The following is a 15,813-nucleotide window of genomic DNA, read 5'->3' on the forward strand; positions in this document are numbered from 1 at the left end:
GAGATTTCAATTGGAAACTTTATAACGTGCTTAATACCATTTTGGTAGTTATTTTTATTAGCTAGATTCTCTGGTGTTCATCTCTTCTTTGGACCATGACATTCTTCCAATAAGTTTACAGTTCTGACTAGTTTCCTTAGAAGTAGAAATTGCTGTGTTCATTGTCACACATCAAGTAAAGAACTGTTTTATTCTTGGAGGCTTCAAAGTGAAGGGCACATCTGATACACACAGCAATCTTCTCCAGGAGCGACTCTCTAACACTCTCCCTGTGCCTCCTTCATTCTCTTATTGTTCAGGGAATTGTTTAACTCAGAAAGTCAGAAAATGTCTACCTTTCTCCAGGCAGAACACATAATCACTGTATTTCCACAGAAAACATCACTGCAATTTTCAACTTCTTCCAGTAACCTTCAAAAATTGGGTGACTTTTCTGCATATCTCTCAACACGAAGTTAATTTGCATTGGTTTCAATATCACTGAACATGAATGTACTAGTTCTTCCTTAAGGCATCTTTGATTAAAGTTATACTTTCTTCCCTTTTATTTTATTTAACCTCTGTGTCACCTGGGTCTCCCTGAATCTTAGAGTAAGAAAAGATTGGCTCAAAGCACTCCTGAACTTTGAAATTCAACACCCCTCCATCCCAGCACCACTTCACAAGATTTCTGCAAATTTGAGGGATGTTAAGTTGTCTGGCTCTGAGCTCCTGCATCTACCTTATCAGGGTTGTTTGTGAATTTTTTAGAATTCATTCAACAAATATTGAAGTACCTACTCTGTGCCAATCGCTGTTCTGGGCTCTTCATATGTGGCACCGAGCAAAACATACAAAGTCATTTCTCTGTTTTCTCTCTGTCTTCCACACCTTGTCAATATGAATGTGGAATCTGGCTCTATTCCTCAATTACAAGCAAAAAGTCTACATCTTACGGAAGGTATTTGTGTCTCCAGCAGATATCACTGAAGGTTTGGGGATATAACTGGAAGGGGAAGGAGATGGAGAAGAAGACTAAATTGGCACCTAAAAAATTTTTTAATTATGCGGAGTTTTTTTTAGCCAATCTTCTTTCTCTCTTTTCTCCCTCTCCAAATTGCTACTATATTTTAATCCAAAGTAAATGTGATTTCCACCGCCCTCACAAAGGACTTTGCAGAAAATGTGAAAAGAGCCCATGGATGAGCCATAAATTCAGAATAAGCTTTTCCTTGGCTACTAAAATGAGATAGAAAGGTTTTAAATTGTGGTAACAACTCCATTAAATTCTTAGCCAGGAGCCATTCCTGGTCTTCACCTGGGATGTTGTTGAAGGGGTTTGGGAAGGAGATGGTTTTGTGCTTCTGTAACCTAGGCTTGGAAGAAATTTCAAGAAGTCTTAAGCAGGCAGGACTATATATTATCTATCCAACCATCCATACCTTCATTCTTTCACTCATTCATTCAATGAGACTTCATTTAACACTCTGTACCCACAAGACACTGTGCTTGTGGCAAAAACAAAACAGAATGTGAGATTCAGTGTCCATCTTCAAGGTTACAGTCTAGACTTCAAGAAAGAAAAAATGGTGATTGAGCTGGAGCTGGAAGAAGATGGAATTCAACAGGTAGAGATGAGGAGATGGGAATTCCAAGTGAAGGAAACAGTCTCTGCAGAGACCCCAAAACTTGCATCCATCCAGCCTTAACTGGAATGGTGAGTGGTGCAGAAGAGCTGATGAGTGGGGAGCTGCAGGAGAGGAAGTGATGGAAGAGGATCCTGCAGACCTAAGCAGGGATACAGGCATGAGGAACTCCTTCCTTCAAACAAATTCCATGATGCCAGGCAACTCTTATAGTTTGGATTGTCCTCTGTGGAAGTTGGATGCCCTGTAGGAAGATTGACATTATAAGAGCCATGTTTGCACTTAATGAGGCATCAACTTTCTGAAACCCAGGTTAGTCAAAGGAGAGATCCAGTCTATGTATTTTTGTCAGCCGTTTCTCTTGCCTCTGAAATCACAAATATCATATATAGAGAAACCGTATTTACAAAAGATCCCAGAGTTCTGAAGTACCTAATTTCATTGTTCATTTTGGAGAAAGGAAAAGAGATAAAAATATTGATATGGTATGATATGATTTTAAGATAAAACTATAAACCTTCACAGAATTTAAACTAAAAACAAACAAACAAATAAAATTGTACGGCATTAATTAAAAGAGACCTAACAGACAATAAGTTATGTAATAGAGGAATCCAAGTTAAATTCTTACAAAAACTCTCAGTCACTTTCTTTGTTTACTGTGACATAGTTTGCTTTATTGTTCTAACTGAAACCACTGATATTAAAATATCCAAAGTCAAGAAATACATTTCTATTTCCAATTAAATCTTCTCTAAGAAAATAAGCATTTTTTTAAATGAGGGGGAAAATGCAAACTACTTCATTTTTACTTTTCCAAGAAAAGGTCAGAGTAACTCTAAGCCTACTGAAAGAATTTTTTTTAAGTTGTTGGAAAGGTCAGGCAGAAAAAAATATTTCTGGAATTTCTAAATCTTTATGACTTTAATACAGAAAGTTCTACAACAGGGTATGTTGTATTTTTACTGAAATTTAAAATCCTTTAAAACACATTTGTGATGAGGTCTTTATGAACGTTTATTGTAGATTGGAAATAAGACTAGAAAATGAATCTAACTTTTTTATACTGCTGAATAAATTAGCCGTGACATAGATATAGATATAGATAGATAGATTATAAATATATTTAGGTACGACAGAACATATGTATATATGTTATACCTAAAAGCAACTGTGATCTGTGATGGAATAAGGGAAAAACAGGAAGTAGGCTTTTAAAATAGCTAAACTTCTATGACCTTGATGGTAACATTTGAGGAAAAGCAATGTTTAAGTATAAGAAATTAAAAAGAAGTCTGTGTTTTTTAAGTCTAATGAAATAGCACAAGGTTTCAATTAACCAGAACACTCAAGGCCATTTGAGTGTTGTAATTAATGGAAATTTTTCATCACATCAAGATTGATTAACGGGAAAAAAAAACGAAACTTTTTTACTGGCAAATCTTTCTAAAATGTATTAATGCTTCTTTCTACATTACTAAGTACGATATACTGTACTTAATTCTTTCTTTGAAGAATGGAGCGATTACAGACCTCAGGGCTGTTACTCAGTGCATCTTTCCTTACGGAATGGTCCCCAGATGTAGTTGTCAGAGATGGGCTGAATATATACCGACTGTGGGACATAACTTGAAATCTTTAGAATCCTTCAAATGAGCTTGTTGGCTTGTAAATTAATTTTTTCTTCTAAACATGAAATTTTCTGGAAAAATTAGTTGAGGATACTGGTTAATTAGGTTTTTGTTTTATTGTACCTGAGCAGATTATAAGTGGCTAGAAGGAAATAGTGTGGTATTGTTAATGTGTGGGGAGGGAGAAGTAATTGTAAAATTTTCAGACATTTTGATAGCTTTAAACCATTTTGAGCTTTCTTCAATTCAGTGTTTATAGGAATAGCTTAAGTGGAAAATCTAAGACCTCTTACACTTTCTGGAAACCTTTTAAAAGTTTAAGAAAATTTGGCATATGTGACATGGGAACAACTAGGATCTTAAAGAATTTAAATTTTTTTCTGTATACATAACGTGGATCTAGAATGAATAGCAATTTCAATCTGTCTAATGAAATATCAGTATCATGTAGTTGCTTTTACCTTTAAACCTAAAAGACCATAATGCATTACTTAGCAGGTTGAAATGAGTTTAGGCCAAATCTCCTTTAAATGTGAATTTAATCTCTTTTGATATATATCTGAGAGTTAGGAGGAAGAAAATGTAGGGGATAGCAGAGAATACATTTTTTAGAAGATTGAGAAAAACATCATAGGCAACTTAAAGTTAATATTATCAAATTACTCTTTTATAGTGACTTGGGACACAGATTATGGACATGTTTCTAGTGTAAGAGATAGGCAATCTGCCTGAAGCAAAGTGTAGAAATGACCCGACACCTCTGTGAACGAAATGGCCCACCAAACTGGCCTAGTCTTTCACAATTAGGAACAAGATATGAATGTGGTGCCTATTTGTAATTCTTCAGACAAATCAGTAAACTAATTATAGAAACATATACTTTTGGAACTGCTGGAAATGTTTCAATAATCTGAAGGTCCTCTTGTTGAATCCTTTCTTAGACTTTGCATGTTGAAGGTTGTCTTTTTGATTGTAATTATATAACTCTGGTTGAGTGGATTTCCTAACATGGCTCTATATTTGTCAGTCCTAGAGCACATAAACAGTCTGTGAATTCATTGGCAATCTAATGGTAGGTCATCTTTTTGATTGTAATTATATAACTCTGGTTGAGTGGATTTCCTAACATGGCTCTATATTTGTCAGTCCTAGAGCACATAAACAGTCTGTGAATTCATTGGCAATCTAATGGTACCTTGGAGTTTTACAACTGCTACTCGAATGGGCCAGATCCAGACTTGCCTTGAGTTTCTATTGTTAGGGGAAGTCCATTAACTTTTTCATTTCATTGTAGTGTAGCATTATCAAATTACTCCTTCAAAATAATAGATAGTTCTTTCAGATACTATAGACTCCCTGGTACATATGGAAAATAATTTACTCAGCTAATGGGATTTTGCTGATTTATCGAATTGTTAGAGCATAGTGTGTGCTCACTTTACATACTATCTATTTGATCAACACAAAAACCCTGCAAAGTCAGTGAGGTAGCTATTAGTACCATTCTTACTCTCCCACTTAGAGAAAACTAAGTTCTCTGCCTTAGGTCACATGAGAGTGGAAAGTGTTGTTTCTGGATCTCAAACCCTGGGTTTCCAACTTCATGTCCCATGCTCTGTCAACACAGACTCCACTAACTAACCTCGGTAACCACGTGTATATAAAGCCATGTTGCCACACACCACTGGGTTTGGTATCCCTTGGCAACTTAGAGTTGATAGATAGGCAAATGGAATAATATCCAAGAAAAGGCAGAAACTTGACAATTGTTCCTTCCCCTTCTAGTTTGTCAGTTGAAGAAGAACCTCCAAAAAAGGAAATATGTGATATAGCGTGTGCGACATGAGACTAGGCACAGTACAGACACTGGCTCCAAAACCACTAGAATACTGACTGGCTGAAATGGCCTACCGGGTTGTCCTCCTAGGCCAGTCTCTCGTGTTCATGGGTGTCAAAACACACCATGGTGGAGAGAATTGAGAGGTTGTTTTTTTAATAAGCACTTAAATGGTAGCTTCAAAACCAAATTTCATACATCTATTGATATTTATAACAGTCCTACATTTGGAATTAATTAGGACTGTGATTTTAGCCAGAAAGTTTGACAGAAGAGTAAAATGAACTGGTACATCATCTGCGTAACAATACAAATGTGAGTTACAGATTTATGGTCATTAGAAAGAGAGAAACGGGGGCCAGCCCCGTGGCTTAGCGGTTAAGTGCGCGCGCTCCACTACTGGCGGCCCGGGTTCGGATCCTGGGCGCGCACCAACGCGCCGCTTCTCCGGCCATGGTGAGGCTGCGTCCCACATACAGCAACTAGAAGGATGGGCAACTATGACATACAACTATCTACTGGGGCTTTGGGAAAGAAAAGAAGGAGGATTGGCAATAGATGTTAGCTCAGAGCCAGTCTTCCTCAGCAAAAAGAGGAGGATTGACATGGACGTTAGCTCAGGGCTAATCTTCCTCACAAAAAAAAAAAAAAGGGAAACTGGCTTTATGTAAAACATTCCAGGGGCCCTGATTCACGTAAAGTCCCCCATGGACATCATCCCAAGGTGACATCTTCATACAGAACAGTCCAGACTGTATTTGACTGCCAGAGACAAGTTGTAGGCTCTGCCCCAAAATCAGCCACAGAGTATTAGCAAGAGCTTTGGAAAATTAAAAAACTACCTATGGTACAATTACTTTCCAATTGTTCTATTTTTCAATTGTTCTATGTTTATGTACATGTCAATTATATATTTTAACTGATGTGTTTATTAAATAATTGAAGTCTTTAAAATGTATATACTTTAATAAACTTTTAGTTGGGAATAAGTAACTTCTTTGGAACATTCAGATTTCAAAATCAAAAGAAATTTGTTTTTTCAGAAGAAAATTCTTTTCAAGAAGTTCCGAACTATAATCTGAGGTCATGTGGCTAAAACTTCAACTCAGTTTGAGAGCACAGAACTCTTCTTGACACTGACTGACCACTCCAGGCACAATCTTCATTTGAATTTCTTTTAGGCAGCAATCTCTGACAAGTAGGTCACAGTCCCTGACAGGACACTACCATATTGGCCAGTTATGGCCACCTAAGTTCAGAGTTTCTAGTTTTCAATATCTATGCAGTCCTTTTGATCAGATTAGAAATCACAAAAGGAATTAGCTGAGAATACAAAATAATTGATCAGATTAGAAATCACTAAAGGAATTAGCTGAGAAGACTTAAAATAACCTTGTAACTGAATTATCTTTGGATATTCTAAACAGTTTACTGATGTACAAAAGTAAGACCACTTTGTAATCTTTCATAGGTAGTTGTTTAGTCACTGTATTAGTTTACTAGGTAAGTAAATACCACAGGCTGCTTGGCTTAAACAACAGAAATTTGTTTTCTCACAGTTCTAGCGACTGGAAGTTCAAGATCAAGATGTTAGCAGGGTTGGCATCTTCTGAAGCCTCTCTCCTTGGCTTATAGATTCCGTTACTAATCCCCACTCATTAGAAACTGGTTTCTCATGATCTACGGGTGACTAGATTCAGCATCCCAGTCTTGCTTCTGATCCTTGATTTCTGTGCCTTATTAGTCTCTTTTGATTTAAGTCATCTCAACTTTCGTCTTTGCTTGTTGGCTGCAGAGACTCAGACCTCCTCTTAGTTTGCTCATGGATAAGACCTCTTATCCGTACTGTGGCTATTCTCTGCCTTTGTTGCTGTTCTCTTTACTCTTTTCACATCTATTTTTCAGTTGTTCACCCCTCTTATGTTCCCTATGGCTTTTAAACTCAAGTTCATTACCATGTTTTCTAATAGCTAAAAACTAGAAACAACCCAAATGTCCATCAACAGTTGAATGGATAAACTGTGGTATACTCAGATGACGGAATACTATACAGTGGTGAGAATGTAATAACTATCACTGCTTACTCCATGGATGAATCTCACAAACATAATATTGCATCTTTGGCCACCTACCTCGTGAGGACAATTAGGCCACAGAGTCCATGAGCTCAGTCACAGTTACAGTTTATAATCAATTAATACTCATTGAGTACCTACCGCGTGCTAAGCATTGTGGAAGTGCTTTTGTAGATGCTCTTATTTAATTCTCACAAATTTATGAAACAGATGGTATTTCTGTCCTACGTTCAGAAGGGAAAATGAAGGCTTGGGTAGAATAATTTATAAAAGGCAGAGCTGAGATTGAAACTCCTCTCTTCTGACTCCAGTCCTGGTGTTGGTGCCAACATGCCACATGGCCATCCTCTTTGTCTTCCACTGACCATGAAGGCTGCGCTGGCTCCATTACCCGGCAGTCCCCTTGACCACACCTGGCCACACACTGACTGAGGCTCTCGGCTCCAAGATCTCTCCATGCTTTCCCTAACTCCTCTCCACAGGCTGAGAGAGACTATTCATCCCTTTCAAGGAAGTGGGAAGTATTAGGAGGAGCCAACCCACACATTGCCGCTGACTCCTAGAGGACTATCAAGATAAGCAGAGATGCCAGAGTCTGATCCCAAATTTTAGAATAGGAATTCCCAAAGCCCCAGATTCTCTCTTAGAGCTGTTTCAGGTAGGGACGTAAGATAGATGGAGTACCTTAGCTCAGACCTTCTTGGCTAGTAGCTTGTGAATTAGGCCTAGTTTCTGTAATTTACTTTTCCTAAGTTATATCAACAAAACTGGGGCATTTGGGTAAGCTGGTAAGAACACTTGCAGAAAATGAGGAAAGCCATGATGAAGGCTACTGAACAGTCAGGCTCCAAGGCCACAACTCTTGTTTATAAATTAGTAATAGAATTTGCCTGAAACATTCATAAGGGGGACGAATTCCAGGTCACTAGTTAATAGTCCTCCTCTAGAAAGAAAATGGATACAGTGTAATTCTACCTTATGACATCTGGACAAATTTGCTATCTCAAATTCAATAATTTGGTAACAATATATTTACCATATGGTCTTTCCATCTATTTTTTAAAAGGGGTAGGAATTCAATCTCTTTGCTCTAAGATAATGACTGTCAGCACTTAGAGGCCTCCAATTTGGTAGGGGAAGGAAATTCGTTCTTGTAACTTGTTTTTTGACTTGATATATATATTTTCATTACTAGGGGCAAGAAATTGGGGGATGCATATAACCACTCATAAGTAAAAGAGTTTCACAGGTAATCATATCAATCCAAGGGAATTGTTTCATGGTCTTGGCCACGTATTTGGGATTATCAAATAACCAATTTGGGATTTATCATACAAAACAAGAAAACTTAACATCTCCTTCTACATTTACTTCTTAATTTTCAAATATGTATTATTTGTGTCATCCTCAATATGAGGCAAAACAAGGTCAAAAGAAAACAATTTTTTTAAGCCAGACCACCCTACGTAGCAAAAATTTCAGGTGCATAATAGAGAAGCTCAATATTAAGATAAAAAAGGTTCCAAGTAATTTAGAGCCACATTAATCAGAGTAAGCCTGATAGTAAAGCTTCACTAATTCAGCACTGGTTATAGATAAATGAGAACTGAGTGTTGTTACCTTGACCACTTGTCAAGAAAGCTTGCTATGCAAACAGTGTAAATAAACATCGGGGACACCATAAGAGTGAGATGGGGGAATGTTTAACCTTCTCAAAAGAACAAACAAATGGTAAATTGTGGACAAATGGATCTTGTTCATTAAAAAGAAGTCTGATCTGTCCTTCAGAGCAAATTTTAAGCATCTTTACTTACCAAAACTTTATTAATTTTAATGAATTTTTATTTATTTAGATAACTTAAAACTATTTCATTTCTTTAAATGTCTAATTAAGACTTTTTATCTAATTCAGAATCACATTCTATCAAAGTTGGCCGCAGTATGTGATTTCATATCTTAAATAATTTGAAAAAGGTATCCAATACTTGTATTTATTGAGTAAACTTGAATGTCTATTACTATACCAAATGATGCAAAATGGTTCAAAAGAAATAAGCACAATCTTTGCTCACACAAGGCAGTTTCATTGATGAGACACAGTCAAAGAATATTTTACAAAATAAAGAATTATAATACGGTCCCTGGGAGGAGCTTAATCTGCATGTACAACTCAGGAATTGTGGGTACTGGGAAGTTCTGTTCCTCAAGTGACCCACTGTGTGATTGGAAAAAATGGTGAGGAGAGTTTTGGAACCAACCGATGGCTGATTTTTTTTTAATAGAAGAGACACAGGTTGACTCAACTTCCTCAGAAGTGCTCCTGGATGGTCAGGAACACATCCAGAATGAAGTGTGTAGGCCTGATGTCTGGTGGAAAGATTACATTTGCAAGTCATATCGATTTTACTCACCAATGTTTTCTGCCTCAGGCATAAATGTTTCAGGTTTTCTGAGCGTGTTTTAAGAACTACAAGATGAAAGCTACTAATTGGGCACCCAAAAAGATTTGTGAGTACTGTTAGGAGAGACTCCCTGAATCCTAACAAAAATAGTGAGAGCAGCAGGAGTAGCAAAGGGGCCTGTTAGGGCAGAAACAGCCAAGACGGAAGAGCCGCGGGGGTGGTGGAGCAGCCGCGGCCAAAATAGACCACCAGAGGTGACAGAGAGAACAGCTCCAGGGTCACCACACTGACTGTTGAGAGGACACCAACCCCAGGTCAACTTATGCATAAAAATATTTTAATTTTAATCTCTCTTAAAATCAGAACCCCCAAAATGATTTATAATAATAAATGGGAAATAATAAATCCAGTCTGTATTATATTTTTCTTTATAGCAACGCAGTCATAAAATACAATTTTCAACATTTTTTTGTGGAGGAAGGGGCCCATGGGGCAAAAATGCTAGGCCCATGAAGGTCATAACGTCCTCTTGCATCAATCATTCATGCCAAGGAAAGTGAGTGTGCAAGTGGTGGACTTGGAATCCCAGTGACGTTCGTGGGCAGAGATTTAGAGTTAAAGCCCATAGAGATTGTTATCCGTGACTTTCACTACCACAGACACAGTCTGGAAGGGTACAACAAAAAGTGTGATTAGCGCGTAACACAAACTGAGGGTATGGTAGTTATATGGTAGAATGCAAATAGAGTCACGCCTCATTCTTCCCGGAAGACTTCCTAGAGAAGTCAGTGGTTTGGAGAAGAGTGCATGTGTCATCTGGAAAAAACAATGCTGAAGTGAAAAAAAGATAGTAAGGAAGAAATATATGGAGGGTCAATTGGAAGTCATCCTTTTAAATGCCCTGTGTCATTATTTTAAATAGTGAGGCATCAATTCCTTTACTGCAACTTGACTACCCTTATTAAGGAATCGGAAATCGCATTATTTCCAGCTACAAATAGGTCGCTGAACCAATGGTGAATTCATTATGATTTGTGAATTCCGCATATGAATCACTAGTTAAGAGAATTCTGTGCATGCTTCCTGATTGTTTACATCTAGATCCTTCTTTTTAGGATCTTTAGAACCAAGGATTGACCAGTATGCCCAGATTTAGTTCTATTTGCACCACTTTTTAAATTTACAAAATATTCTGTTGAGGGAGAAACGAGTTAAATGTAACCATGATAGAACCAGCATGGTCTGAATGAACCCTACTCTATGTTGGAAGAAGTCTACAGGAACACAAGTGGGAAAGCACACAATATGGTAGGTAGGGATCCCCAGCATTCAGAGGACACTGGGAAACACTGCTCTGACGTTTTCCCATGTTGAAAGGGGAGTTTGAAGAGTACATGACACTTACCATGACGTTTACCTTCCCGAGTAAAAGAAGGTTATCCTGGCTTTGCACATGAGAGACAAGAACAACCATCAGAAATTAGCCTTTTTGTGGCCAGTTTCTTGCAGGTGTGTTTAAGTCCAGGGTCCAGAATTTATGAGATATATAACTTTTTAGCATATGGAAAACTGAATATCATTTCATTTCAAATGATGTTGCTAAAATGATATAGATGGCAGGTATTTGCTTACTTGTGTATATGTGAAGAAATATATTCAATTCATTCATACTTGTAAGCTTGATGGTACTTTGTCTATCCTTAGAACATTCATCCTAAAAAACTATTTAATCTCTAATATTGTAAATATAAAATTTGGGGAAAAAATGTACAAAAATATCAGGATTGCTATTTTTATTTTCTTTTCTGTTTTTTCTCAGTTTTTGACAACAGCATATATTAATTTTTATAATCACAACAAAAGACTAATTTTTAAATTCATACATTAGATAATTTAGAGTTAGCAGAAATGTCTAGTAAGCAGAAATGTCTAGTATTGTAATCTTTTACTTTTTCTCTAATTTAATGTATCTCCATTTCTTCTGTTGAATATCTCTGATAAAGAGACTCTGGATTATTATTGATAGATTAAGACTAATAAAAATAATTTTTAAGTTACAAACTCCATAGTAGCAGTAATAGAATCTGTGACTAGAAAATTGTTCACAAATGGACCATGTAACTGTGGAATTGCATACTTTAAGTATTTCACGCACACAAAATACATCTCAGGAAAATCCTAGTAAAAATGGCATTTAATAGCATTGAGGGGGCCAGCCCCGTGGCTTAGCGGTTAAGTGGGCGCGCTCTGCTGCTGGCGGCCCGGGTTCGGATCCCTGGCATGCACCGACACACCGCTTCTCTGGCCATGCTGAGGCCGCGTCCCACGTACAGCAACTAGAAGGATGTGCAGCTATGACATACAACTATCTACTGGGGCTTTGGGGGAATAAAAATAAATAAATAAAATTATTAATAGCATTGAGTTAGCATTTAATAAGAATTAGAGCTGCTAAAGCTTATAAACCTAACAAGATCTACAGAATAAAAAGAAGTGTGTGTACACGGAATGCCTAGGTTAGTTTTCCATGAAGGTAGAAGAAGCAAAATCGTTTTGTTAGAAATGTGCTTTTGAGTGAAGTTATGGGTGGCTGATTTTTACTGACCATTGCAGACTGAAGGAAATATTTCTCGGAAATGTTTGCTTAGATCCAGACCGTGCGATTATACTGAGAAGTGGTTGCTGCCCAAAACTTGAATGATATCATAAACAACCTGCGTTTATGGCAGCCAGTGAGGGCGGGGTGGGAGAGCGCTCCAGCCTCATGAAGCCAGATGAAGAGATAACAGTGAGGCGGAGAAGGAAGCACACAGGCTGGGAGGTGGGTCTGGGTGCCGGTCCTGGCTCAGCCACATACTAGCTTTGTGGCCTTGGCCAAATCACACCGTCTCTGATCCTCAATGCCCCAAATTATCTAGCAAAGATAATAAAATCTACCCCACAGAGCTCTCACGGGATGGAATAAATAAAAATATGTAAAATACCTAGCAGAGTGCCCAGCACATAATAGCTCCTCCAAAGTTTAGTTCCCTCCCTGTGAGACGGGCCTGGAGCCAATACCTCCTCCAGGTGTCCCGAAGACCTCTAGTGGCTTTAAGCCTGGTATCCAGCCTGAGAAGATCCTGTGACTTCCAATACTTTTTACTCTATTTCTTATATTCTATATTTTAAAAAAGAGAAGTGGGCCAAAATTAGTTTTTCTTAATAAATGTCAATGTCACTTGCTATGCTCCCTGTGTATCAATCATTTATGCTTGGTCTTATAACAAAAGTTAATAAAAAGATTTTCTCAAGAATTATTATTTGTTAGAAAAGCTATCGTTTTATATATTTCATTGGTGAGGAAACAAAATGATAAAAGAAACAAAAAGAAATAACAAAGAATTTTCTACAGCAAATCACCAAGGAAAATAGAAGTTTCCCCTTAAGCCGATATTGTTTTCCACACAATCAAAAATATCTTGAGAAATTCATCAAGGACGTGGGAAAAGGTGATTTTCAAGTATTATTTGAAAAGAAATAGGCTGAAATAATTGCTGAAGAGTGTTGCAATGTGATAATCAACTTGTAAAGTTTCACTATTCTTTTCTGTTGTTGCTGAGAATGATGTGGAAGCATACCGGCTTACTGTAATCTAAATCCACTTATATGCTTGAGTGTATATTCAGTGTATATTTCATTTTTCCCGTTGTCATGTTGTTTCAAATAATAGATTAATATTGGCCCTTCGGTGTAGTCATATTTGGAAAATTGAGCCTGAAGTCTGGATAATTATGCATATGTATTTCTTACAACATTTTAAGCCACTGACTTCATAAAAGAAAAATAAAAAACCCTGCATGGTTGTATTACTGTCAGCCCTGCAGAGCTGCTGATAAGCACGGTTGTATAGTTTCATGAATTGCCAAATCAATTATCAGCCAGGTTCTGAATTCGAGAAGCATTATCCTACAAGATAAATGGACAAATCAGAAATAACACAGCTTGATTTTAAGATACGAGGTGGAGGTGGCAATATGATCTGAGGGAAATCTTGCTTTGATAGATGAGTGTATTCACTTGATTTGGCAGTGGTTTTAGACTCTGTATCTGGGACCATGGAGACGTCATTGTGGCAGACCTACCCCTTGTTCTCGGACTGTACCACACTGGTAAAACAGTGAGGCTCATGGGGTAATAACTCAAAAGGCTATAAAGAAAAAAAGTTGCTAGCAAGCACTAACATGGGTGTCATGACTTTTTTCAGGTAGTAGGTGTAACCTTGAAGAAAAAGTGGCACTGTCTTCAAAAAAGTGACCTGACCCTGGCTTTGGTGGGTTTTTCTGCAAGAAATAAAAAGCACCGCATGTGTTTATTATACATCCTTTCTAGCTGACCACTGCTTTGTTCTAGAGTTCAGCATGAAAGGACTAATTTTTGTTTTGTTTTGTTTTTGTTTTAGTGAAATGGCATGTCCGTTGCTAATTCTAGCTATTATAGTTGCACATGTGAAAAATATCTATATGTAGTTTATGGATTGGTAGCATTTCAAATAAATGGTGTATTGAAATATTGACCTGAAATTTTTTGAGATGCTTATCAATTGACATTTTTTTCTTAGCCCAAGAAGAGTCTGAATTATTATTTTTAAAAATTATACCTTGTAATATTAGATTTATTCTTTTAAATATAGTAGGAATTTAAATATAAGCATGCCACTTTGTTTATTGCTATCTTATTAGAACTTCTTGTAGCATGGAAAGAATTCTTCACAATGATTTTGCTCTTTTGAAAAAAATAAGCTGCAAAAATATTTGTTATACTATGTTTAGTCTGTAAATGAGTGTAGCCTATAAAGCTATCCAAAGCTTGTAGTCTATAATGTTTCATACAAATAATTTTTATATTTTGAAAAAATGTTAAATAGTTAATAGTGCCATAATAAATATTTTTCCAGAATTCAGAATTGTATGCATCTATATTTTAGGAAATTGAAACTGTTTCTTTAAAGAAAAAAACCTGGGATCATTATGTACCCTAATTTGTTATGCAGTGAATCATTGTTGCCCTTTATTCTTACAGAAGTCAGTTATTCTAAGGATTGTGGCCATATAAACTTTTCAGAACACATATGAAAATTACTACTGTTATTTCTACTGAATAAAATCTCTGGTAGTTGATTTTCCATTCTGGAAATAACACATCATCATTCAATAGTGCTAGTTAAGTTAAAATAAACTTTCAGCATTGTAAAGAGAGTCACACATTTTAAAATGAAGTAACTATGCAGAAAGTGTTTCCTTGTTTTCCTAAATAAAAGCTGCCACTCATTACATTTCAAAAAGGCAATGCCTGAGAAAATGGACAGTGTTTTGCTTCCTAGAGTAAACCTACCTTCTAAATACTTAAAGCCCTGTGCAAGCCCGAGCTAATAAGGTAATTCTATCCTTTTTTGTTGCATAGAAACCATCAAGATTTATTAACCTCTGGACTTACTATTGACCCTAGCTCTTAATTCCCTTTCAGACATCGGACCCCCACATGTCCATTTTGGTTTCTTTGCCTCTGATATCTCTGTATGCTACATTTGTATTTTAAGTAGATTTACAACACAGATATTCATGTGTGCTCTTAGTATAAAATTGTTTTCTCCAGGGAGGCTCTGCCCAGAGACCTAAGAAAATGGAAAAGTTTTTTGTTTTTAAAATGTTTAAAGATTATTTAATTTTTACATAGTATGAGATGTTTCTAATTGGGTTGGGAAGGTGATATTTTGTTTTGTTTCTTCCATTATGCCGTATCTACTCTCAAAAACTTAGTAATCTGGTAAACTAAAAAGACAGAAAGCCAGCATAGCATTTCACAGTCCATAATTCTGCTTGTATGAGACAAAAAATGTAGGTATACATATATATATATCAGTGCCTCAATTATTAATCATCCTTTATTTACATCTGGATTTATGGGATTCTCCAATTAAAAGACATTTCTAAAATTTTATTAAAATTCTTTTGTCTCAAAAACATTGAGAATTGCAAATTTTTTTCATACTAACACCACAAATTAAACAAGCTGGGTGAATTCTTGTGATGTTAGGCCACTGAAGAATTTTTAGAGGTTTTATGACACTTTTCCTCTTTTTATGCCAAATCCACTCAAAAATGACAGACTCCAGAGACCACCCAGCAAAAGCCCTCTTTGGGAGTCAGACTCTGATCCTAATCCCTATCCCAGGCTCCTCACTGTCATTCAAAACATTTAGGG

The 15,813-nt window shown here is 36.7% G+C and overlaps 1 long non-coding RNA gene across 1 annotated transcript in view; it reads right to left on the reverse strand.

Annotated features, from left to right (window-relative positions):
• Nucleotides 1–787: 787 nt before the first annotated feature.
• LOC147915190 (uncharacterized) overlaps nt 788–15,813 on the reverse strand; it is a 56,097-nt gene continuing 41,071 nt past the window's right edge. The window contains exon 4 of the long non-coding RNA XR_015554495.1: nt 788–1,869. This is a non-coding gene — a long non-coding RNA (uncharacterized LOC147915190). The remainder of the gene's footprint in view (nt 1,870–15,813) is intronic.

The sequence above is a fragment of the Ceratotherium simum genome, chromosome 15, assembly GCF_057802395.1.
Source record: "Ceratotherium simum simum isolate JZ-2026a chromosome 15, ASM5780239v1, whole genome shotgun sequence".
NCBI lineage: Eukaryota > Metazoa > Chordata > Mammalia > Perissodactyla > Rhinocerotidae > Ceratotherium > Ceratotherium simum.